This window comes from Pongo abelii, chromosome 14 (assembly GCF_028885655.2).
Source record: "Pongo abelii isolate AG06213 chromosome 14, NHGRI_mPonAbe1-v2.0_pri, whole genome shotgun sequence".
Taxonomy (NCBI): Eukaryota; Metazoa; Chordata; class Mammalia; order Primates; family Hominidae; genus Pongo; species Pongo abelii.
The window spans coordinates 49,672,678-49,682,340 of NC_071999.2; the positions used below are offsets into that span (position 1 = coordinate 49,672,678).

The following is a 9,663-nucleotide window of genomic DNA, read 5'->3' on the forward strand; positions in this document are numbered from 1 at the left end:
CTCTGGTGCTACTTTTCTCAGAAGCACAATGCAACCAGAATCTGAGGCCGCTGAAGAGCTGGAATTCAAAAAAACAGTGCTTCTGCCAGGACTGCCGGATGTGGCAGTGGGGGCAGTGGCTGTAGGGCTCTGTGACCATAGAATGCTGTCAATGATGTCCCTAGAACTGTGCTGTGTGTCACCTGCCGAACCATACATGGTGGCCCTCCTCTGTCCCCCTTGTCACTACTCTCAAAATTTAGTTCCAAGTCCCATGACTGGTAGTCCCAGGAAAAGGAAGGGTGGAGGTGCTGGAGCAGTCCTCTGCCCTGCCCACTGCCTTTTCCTCTCCTAGGAATGCATTTTATTTTAGAAAGTTGCTTACAGAGCAGAGCTGATGGCTTTCCCAGATGCCCTGCCATCAGCAAGACTGCGCACACTGGGAAAACACAAATGAATTCTCATGCATGCTGGAAAGGTTCAAAATGACAACAGGAAATTAGGGAATTGGGAGGAAAATGGAAAATCCTTAGGCAATTTAGGAAGATGACAGATTGGAATTCTCCAGTCTCTTGCTTCTCTGCCAAGCATAGCTACTGCTAAAGAGAATAGCACAAAAATGCAGGACAGCCTCTTTCAAGATGGCGGCCTCGGAAAGCCAGGGTCACTGCTGGAGAGGCAAGGGAGCAGCCAAAGAACACCCACAGAAGACAAGGAAGTCAGAGTCCTTGTGGAAAAGCATGCAGCAGAGCACACTTTCTCAAGCACACCCAGACGCATCGACTTCTATTAAAGTTGCCCAAAGCTGTGCGGTGGCTCATGCCTGTAATCCCAGCACTTTGGGAGGCTGAGGCGGGCGGATCACCTTAGGTTAGGAGTTCGAGACTAGCCTGGCCAACATGGTGAAACCCTGTCTCTACTAAAATACAAAAATTAGCCAGACATGATGGCAAGTGCCTGTAATCCCAGCTACTTGGGAGGGTGAGGCAGGAGAATCGCTTGAACTCGGGAGGTGGAGGTTGCAGTGAGCCAAGATGGTGCCACTGCACTCCAGCCTGGGCAACAGAGCAAGACTCCGTCTCAAAAAAAAAAAAAAAGAAGTTGCCCAAAGCTATGGTAGAAAATGGCCCCAGGATTCTATAGCCCAGCCCATGTCCATGCCAGGGAAATATCATAAATTTGGTATGGAAGTAGAGAATCAAACATGCTTTGAGCTCCTCTGCCACATTGTGCCCACATGCTCTTCCTGTGTTTGCCATGGGGTCACACACACAGGCCCCTGCTGCTCACATTTACAGACCTTGCTCCAGGTGGCTCTTTTGTGTTCTGCTCTGTGCAATGCATGTCCAAGAAGAAACTGACACAGAACAGTCGGACAAGCTGGTATTTAGACCAGTGCACTTCAACCTTGGCTACACATTGAACTCATCTGGGGAGCTCTGCAAAAATGCCTAATGCCTGGCTCCTACCCCAGACCAAATAATTCAGCATGTCAGGCTGGAATACTGGCATTTGCTAAGAGCTGGTGCAGGTGGAAGCATCTGCCAACTCTGAGAGCTAAATCAGTGATTCCTAAACTTTGCTCAAATACAAAAAACTCTTTCCTTTGAATTTTAACTCTTTAGGACCCCAACATTCTGGTCACATATTTTGGGGAGCTTTAAAAAAGCCCACTGTTCAGACTGTACCCCATATCAATTAAATCAGAATTTCTGGAGATGGGAACCAGGCACCAGTATTTTTAAAAATTTCTCAGATACTTCAAAAGTTCAGCCAAATTGGGAACCAATGAGTTAAATGATAACAGTCTAGTTCAAACAGTAGGATCTCGGTGTGTGGTGGTTGAGGAGGTTGGGGAAGGGGACCTACCTTCCAAGCCAGGAATAAGAAATCAACAGAGTTTGGCAGGAGGCTGGTTGGTTGTATTAGCAAATCTAAAGATAGAACATGTCAACCAAAGCAGGATGTCTGCATGGAACAAGGAAAGTGGGAGTCAGAGAGGAAGGTCTAGCCAAGGGGGCAGTGCATGGGTGACCTCCTGGGAACATCCAGTCCTATCTGTTTGGCAGGTCTGTCCCCAAAGAAGAGATGAAGGGACAAGCTTAAGAAAATTTGACACCTGGCTGGGCATGGTGGCTCACGCCTGTAATCACAGCACTTAGGGAGGCTGAGGAGGGTGGATCATTTTTGAGGTCAGGAGTTCAAGACCAGCCTGGCCAACATGATGAAACCCTATCACTACTAAAGATACAAAAAATAAGCCAGGCATGGCGACAGGCACCTGTAATCCCAGCTACTCAGGAGACTGAGGCAGAAGAATTGCACGAACCTGAGAGGTGGAGGTTGCAGTGAGCCAAGATCGTGCCATTTCACTCCAGATCCAGCCTGAGTGCCAGAGTGAGACTTCGTCTAAAAAGACAAAAAAAAAAAAAGACACCCTTTGACATTAAACCATCCTTCTAATATCCCCTGCTCAGCCTGTGCTCAAGCGGCATTCTCATTACCATTTGGCTTCCTTTTAGTTTTCTACTGGGAAAGAACATGTTAGTCAAGGTGACACAAATATCCACTCAGCTTAGAAGTTCTTATTTCTTGTTGCAAATTAATAAATTGTCATTTTGGTTTAGAGAGCCTCTTCCTGAGAGCTTGAGTGATGTGGATCTGTCCCTGAGAACCTGAGTCACTCTAGCAGGTTGATACAGTCCAGTTTCCAAGCCTGCAGATTAGTTTCACCAAAGTGGCACCATTTCAAAATTCCTGGGGCTTAGCACAGAGCATTTTTCATGATCCACCAAATTGGGAGCTCCTGGAAGATGCTGGTCAGTGTTTGATTCTTCTGTGCATCACCAATGCCACCCTAATTCCAAGACACCATAGGCAAGGATGATAGTCTGAATATATACATCCATGTCAGCAGCACGGCTGTTTCTGTACAATGCCAGCCCCAGCGCTGGAGCAGAGTCCTGGAGGCCACCATAGAGCCAGGTGCTAATGCTGGTCTTACGGAATTCAGGGGGTCCTGGGGAAGAGACTGCTATGTCTGCAGCAGAGGAAGGCACTGGCGAGGTTCAAGGTAGAGAAGTTTTGCCAATCAGCACAGAAGTAGTTTGATATTTTAGAAATTAGTAGATACAGCCATACTGGTGCATGACAGCTGAATATCAGCTGTTTGTAGGTAACACATATTTGTTGATTCGATGAGTACTCCCGACTAAAGCATCCTTCTTATGGCTGGTGGCACTCCTCCTGCCTTCCCACAAAATGCCAAAGACTTTCCTGCCCAGGGCTCCTTGACCCATGAGAGAATGTGACTAAGTATGGTCTTAGCTTCACATCACATATCCTGGGGAGCTGGTGGTTCTGGTGGCTGGGACCTGAGGAGCGAGAAGAAAAGGAGTGTGGGCCGGGCCGGGGGCGGTGGCTCAAGCCTGTAATCCCAGCACTTTGGGAGGCTGAGGCAGGTGGATCATCTGAGGCCAGGAGTTCAAGATCAGCCTGGCCAACATGGTGAAACCCAATCTCTACTAAAAATACAAAAAATTAGCCAGGCATGGTGCTGGATGCCTGTAATCCCAGCTACTTGGGAGGCTGAGGCAGGAGAATCGCTTGAACCCGGGAGGTGGAGGTTGCAGTGAGCCGAGATCACGCCACTGCACTCCAGCCTGGACAACAAGGTGAAACTGCATCTCAAAAAAATAAAAATAAAAAAAGAAAGAAAGAAAGAAAGAAAGGAAAGGAGTGTGGCCTCCTCACAGGGCTAAGAATATAATGCCTAGACCTGCTTTCGCTTTAATTTAAAAAGAAGGTACTAAAACCCCATGTCTTTTGCAACTATGGAATCCTTTGGGAAAATTAGTTTTCTTTGTTGTGTTCTAATTTGAAAGAAAAAAAACAAAAACAAAAACAAAAAAAAACCATTCATCTAATATTTGTGGCAAGGGAGCTTGATCAGATGAGAACAAAACTTCTGGTCCCCTTTAAAGTGGCATCTACTATGATTCCCCAACAAAGCAACTGTCTAAGAACTGCCTTCTTTAGCATTCTGCACTAACTCTCTACTGCATTTAATATTCTGCCACAAGTGATGGCTGAGGGACATTGTCACTGGGGGAGGTCGCTGAAGAACACTTGTTTACCATGTCATTCCTGCTTTGTCATTCTGGTGGTGGCTTGTCCATCACCCTCCTCACAGCACTTTAAAGGCACATGTGCAGTCAATGAAATAGGCAGATCTAAAGAGTCTTTTATGGTTAATGGTGCTGTTGTTGTGAAATATGAGTGCTATAGATGTCAGTTGATAGTTTATCATGCTGTCCACAGTTTTGGCTTTTTAGACCTTTCCCCCAATATTTTACTTTCTCCCTGTTTCCCAATCCCCACCCTCTTAAATTTTAGTAAACTGTGTATTGTCATGCTATTGAGAAATCTAGTCTGGAAATGGTTTGGGTTTTTTTTAGCCGTAGTTTCGCCGTCATCCAGGCTGGAGTGCAGTAACCCAATCTCGGCTCACTGCAACCTCTGCCTCCCAGGTTCAAGCAATTCTCCTGCCTCAGTCTCCTGAGTAGCTGGGATTACAGGCTCCTACCACCATACCCGGCTGATTTTGTATTTTTAGTAGAGATGGGGTTTCACCATGTTGGTCAGGCTGGTCTTGAACTCCTGATCTCAACTAATCCACCTGCCTCAGCCTTCCAAAGTGCTGGGATTACAGGCATGAGCCACCACACCTGGCCTGGAGATGTATTTAGAGAAGGCTTGTGTTCCTTCTAAAATCGTTTATATTCTCGCTAATACATATATTATCTCATAGCTTCTGAGTATGTACAGTTAGAATAAGGGTTATTTGGTACCAGCTAGTGATAAAGAAGAGATGTCTAAACAGATAGATGGATGCCTATCCTGTTATAGTAGCAAAATATATCTAGACCAATTCTGATGATGGCTGCAATGGCAAAGCATTTGTTTCAAAGTTATTATTTTGGTGTCATCTTTTGGACATCTCAGAAAGCTCTCGGCTGAGCTAGAAACAGAGTTTCATTATTCAAAAGGAAAAATCTATTATATCTTGTGAGCCCAGAGCGAAAACAGCACGTGAACTCAGGGCTGCCAGCAGACCCTCGTGCCAGCTGGTTCAATGGGCAGAAGTGAGAATGTTAATAAACACTCTAATGAAAGGAAGTTGTTGGATAGTAATTAACATATGCCATTAGTATCTGTCCCTTTGGCCAGACACGGCAGACAGGCTGAAACCATACATACAAATGAGTGTCTGCTAGGACTGTGTGCTGTGCGCGGAAGAAAGGGGGACAGTGTCATTGTGAGTGACTGGTGTTGTCAGCAGCTTTAAATCACAGGGCCACTGAGTAACAAAAACAGGGAAGGCTTTTGTGTTTTGGAACAATTGGGTGGCTTACAATTTAAAATACTTAATAAACTTATTTTTATTCTCATTTACTTTCCTTTTACCTCAAAACCTTCTGTTTATAGTTTTGTTTTGTTAAGAAAAATACTGATTTAACTTTTTTTTCCTAATCAGTGAGTGAAGGATGCAACTTAGGGCTTTTTGTTTTTAAACCACAATTTCCTCATCTCGCCAGGAAGAGAGGTGACTACCTGTTTCTCAGGGGCATCCCAATAGTCGTATTTCTCAAGATCTACATTATTCCTTTCTGATTGATCTAAAATGGGTTAGAAATCATACCAACTCCTCCCAAATACTGCCTCTCACAATACAGTGGAAAGTCAGGACTGCAAACACCGAGCTCAGTCAGCTTCAATGGCTTCTTTTTGCCAATGGGAAACCGAGGCCCAGAAAGGCAAACTTATGGTCCCTAAATCACAGGCCTGGTCTGCTGACCATTGTTAAGCTTTCTCCAATCCTAGGCCAAAATCACAGACCTGGTCTGCTGACCATTGTTAAGCCTTCTTCCGTCCTAGGCCACACTGTTGCATTGACTGCTTCTTTCTTACTTTGACAATGACCAATTCCATACTACTTTGCTGAGAAAAAAAAAGAGACAATAAAAAGAGACACACCACATTTGGATCTTCTTCATGTATGTTGATTTGCTGATAGCACATACAACATTTTAAGCATTTTAAATGCAACCTTTTAAAGATACTGGAAACAGTGAAGCTTGGTGCCATTTTGTTGTATGACGTCATGAGAAGTTGAAACTAGAAAACCTAGCAGGAACAAAGGACCAGCAGAAAAATAAAAGAATTATTAATAGAGATCAGAAAGATACAGCAAAATATAAGTTTGACAAAGACTGGCACCACAAGAAGTAGGTAGAAGCCTTTGTAAGTGTCTAATGTGTACTTTAACATATAATTTTCCTATTATAAATTAATATGAATAATTGAATTTGGGCATCTGCAAATAATTAAAGTTGGCTAAAGTTTCTCTTTGTGTTATCTTCGAAGAACTTGTTAAACCATTAAAGAATAAACAAAGCAGGCCAGGTGTGGTGGCTCATGCCTGTAATCCCAGCACTTTGGGAGGCTGAGGCAGACGGATCGTGAGGTCAGGAGATCGAGACCATCCTGGCTAACATGTTGAAACCTCGTCTCTCTAAAAATAGCCAGGCGTGGTGGTGTGTGCCTGTAGTCCCAGCTACTCGGGAGGCTGAGGCAAGAGAATTGCTTGAACCCAGGAAGCAGAGGCTCCAGTGAGCCGAGATCGTGCCACTGTGCTCTAGCCTGGACAACAGAGTGAGACTCCATCTCAAAAAAAAAAAAAAAAAAAAAAAAAAGAATAAACAAGGCTGGGTGCAGTGACTCACTCCTGTAATCCCAGCACTTTGGGAGGCCAAGGCAGGCAGATCTCCTGAGGTCAGGAGTTCAAGACCAGCCTGGCCAGCATGGTGAAACCCCGTATCTACTAAAAATACAAAAATTAGCTGGTTGTGGTGGCACACACCTGTAATCCCAGCTACTCAGGAGGCTGAGGCAGGAGAATTGCTTTAACCTGGGAGGCAGAGGTTGCAGTGAGTTGAAATCATGCTTCTGCACTCCAGCCTGGGCAACAGAGTGAGACTGTCTCAAAAATAAAATAAAATAAAATAAACAAAAATATAGACAAATTAACCTACTTAAGACAACAAAATAACTCTCAAGCATTATTTAGGCTTTTTAAAAAAACACTTCCTTTAAATGGGTAGCATCTACTTGCTAAAACAGACCCAGGAAAAAACCTTTATTTGCTTCTTTTCACTAGTGGTTAGTTTACCTTCGAACTTAATTGAAAAATAAAGGGTTCTATTTGTTGACAGATTAAAACTACTTCTGTCTAAGAACATTCTGTGGGTGGGGATGGCCAGTCTCAGGGTGCCATGTTGTTCTCCTCATTCACTGCACCTTGAGAAACTCTTAGCCATCGAGGAGATCTCCACAGAAGAGAAGGCAATTCATGGCCGACAGAAGTTGCTGTGGGCCTTCGGGAACCTTCAAACTGGCCCTCAAGGTCCATTTCAGGCGACTCAAGCTTTTCTCTGAACAAGTTAGCCTTCCTCTCAGCTGGTGGCATTGTTTATTCAATCATTTACCTCTTCAAAGAACTTATATTGAGCACCTTTTTAGTGTTGGATGCAGTGCCTGCCAATGGGCCTCCCTCCTTGAACATGGCAGAATGGGCACCCTTAATGTAGTTTCTGCTGTTTTCTGTGCTTGCCCCTTTGTCAGATTCTGTATCAGGTTATAACACCAACAGGGGTTAGTTTTTTGCCTTGGAAAAAGGACAAAGGACCAATAAAAAGAGAAAGGATTTCATACTCACTTAAACTATAAATTTGGGGGCCTCACAATGCCCCCACACAGCTCTTGGTAGAGAGCCTGTATCCATTCAAAGTTTCATGAACAGGAATATGAATGTTAAGTGTGTATAAAGACCCTGGAGATCATCTGGTGCAACCCTTTAGTTTTACAGATAAGGACACTGAAGCACCGAGAAGGAAATAGAAGGTTCAGGACAAAGCCAGCTCTGTCTCCTGTACCAACCTTGCATGAAAAACAACCAACGCAATATTGCTTTGAGCAGAAACGATTTGCGAATCAATACATACGTACCGGGAGGAAAGATGAACTGAGATGACTCTACCTAAAAGACAGAATGCCAAGGAAAAACTTAAGGATACCCTGCAAAACTTATTATCAATACTTATTTAGAAAAAGTCCTGACTAGGTGTCCTTATAGAGGTTCAAATGTGAGTAGGGCACACGCCCGGCCAGGGAGGCCTGGATTATAGGTGGCCACCAATTCCAGCCTACACTGCCAGGTGACTCTTGAATCCTTCCCTGAAGATGTTTCTCACAGGAGGGAAAACCATTTGTCCCCTATCAAAGAGCAATGATGACCAGGCAGGTGGCTGGTCCTTCCTGAGGCTCTGTTAATGTGGGGTCCGTTTTGGCAAACTCATATTCACATCAGTAGGGGGCAGGTCCCCAAAGAGGACAGTGGCTCCAGCTCTCTGTGGCCCACTGACAGCTCCTCTTTGGGTTTTGGAGGCCCCCTGTACGTTTACTGCAATCCTGACAGACTTCTGCCCAGGGAACTTCCTCTTTCTTTTAGTGATTTTGCTGTTATTGTTGTTTTTAATTGCAAAAATAATATGCATTTATTAAAACAAATTCAAATAACACAGAAATATAAGTAAAAACTGAACATTATTTCTCCCTTTCCCACACTTTGTGCTTCCCCTCCAATTCCTTTCTTTGTAGGTAACTATAATGTACAAATTCAAGCCGGGCGCAGTGGCTCACACCTGTAATCCCAGCACTTTGGGAGACTGAGGCAGGTGGATCGCTTGAGGTTGGGAGCTCGAGACCAGCCTTGCCAATATAGTGAAACCCCATCTCTACTAGAAATACAAAAAAATTAGCTGGGTGTGGTGGCAGGCACCTGTAATCCCAGCTACTAAGGAGGCTGAGGCAGGAGAATCACTTGAACCCAGGAGGTGGAGGTTGCAGGGAGCTGAGACAGCACCATTGCACTCCAGCCTGGGCAACAAGAGTGAAACTCTGTCTCAAAAAAATAATAATAATAAAATAAATATAATGTACGAATTCTTCCAGAAGAAAATATGTAGTGTATTTTTATATAAATACTTATATAGTAAATATTTGTTTATATATATTATGATATATTATATATCATAATATATATCTATATTAATATATATTATATTTTTTTACACATATATACTATATATGTATATGTAGACAATTTGTATTTTTAATTTACATGTATGTGCACTTATATAGAAAGTTTTTTTCAACACAAATTATATCATACCAAATGCGTTGTTTCATAACTTGCTTTTCTCACCAAATAAACTACATATTATGCTTATTTTCCCGTGATGGTACAATGTGTTACAGGTATGGATATGCACCGATTTATTTAGTGAGTGCCCAACTGATGAACATTTAGGTTGTTTTCTTTATTTTTATAAATAACCTTCTATTACTATTAGGTAACTTTCTTAACATTCTCTCCATCCCCCGCTTTAAGCTCAGTTATATAAATGTGCCACCATATCTCAATCCTATTATGAACATAACACTTGATTGTGTACCAGTTAAGTAACTACTGTACCAAATGAGGGGATGAATATCAGGTTTAAAATGTCACAAAATCAAAAGATATTAAAGGTTTACACACCATTTATTACCTGTGGGTTTGCC

At 43.3% G+C, this 9,663-nt stretch overlaps 1 long non-coding RNA gene across 1 annotated transcript in view; it reads left to right on the plus strand.

Moving 5' to 3' along the window:
* LOC112128578 (uncharacterized) overlaps window positions 1–8,003 on the plus strand; it is a 57,206-nt gene extending 49,203 nt beyond the window's left edge. The window contains exon 4 of the long non-coding RNA XR_002911079.2: window positions 7,907–8,003. This is a non-coding gene — a long non-coding RNA (uncharacterized LOC112128578). The remainder of the gene's footprint in view (window positions 1–7,906) is intronic.
* Window positions 8,004–9,663: the final 1,660 nt, after the last annotated feature.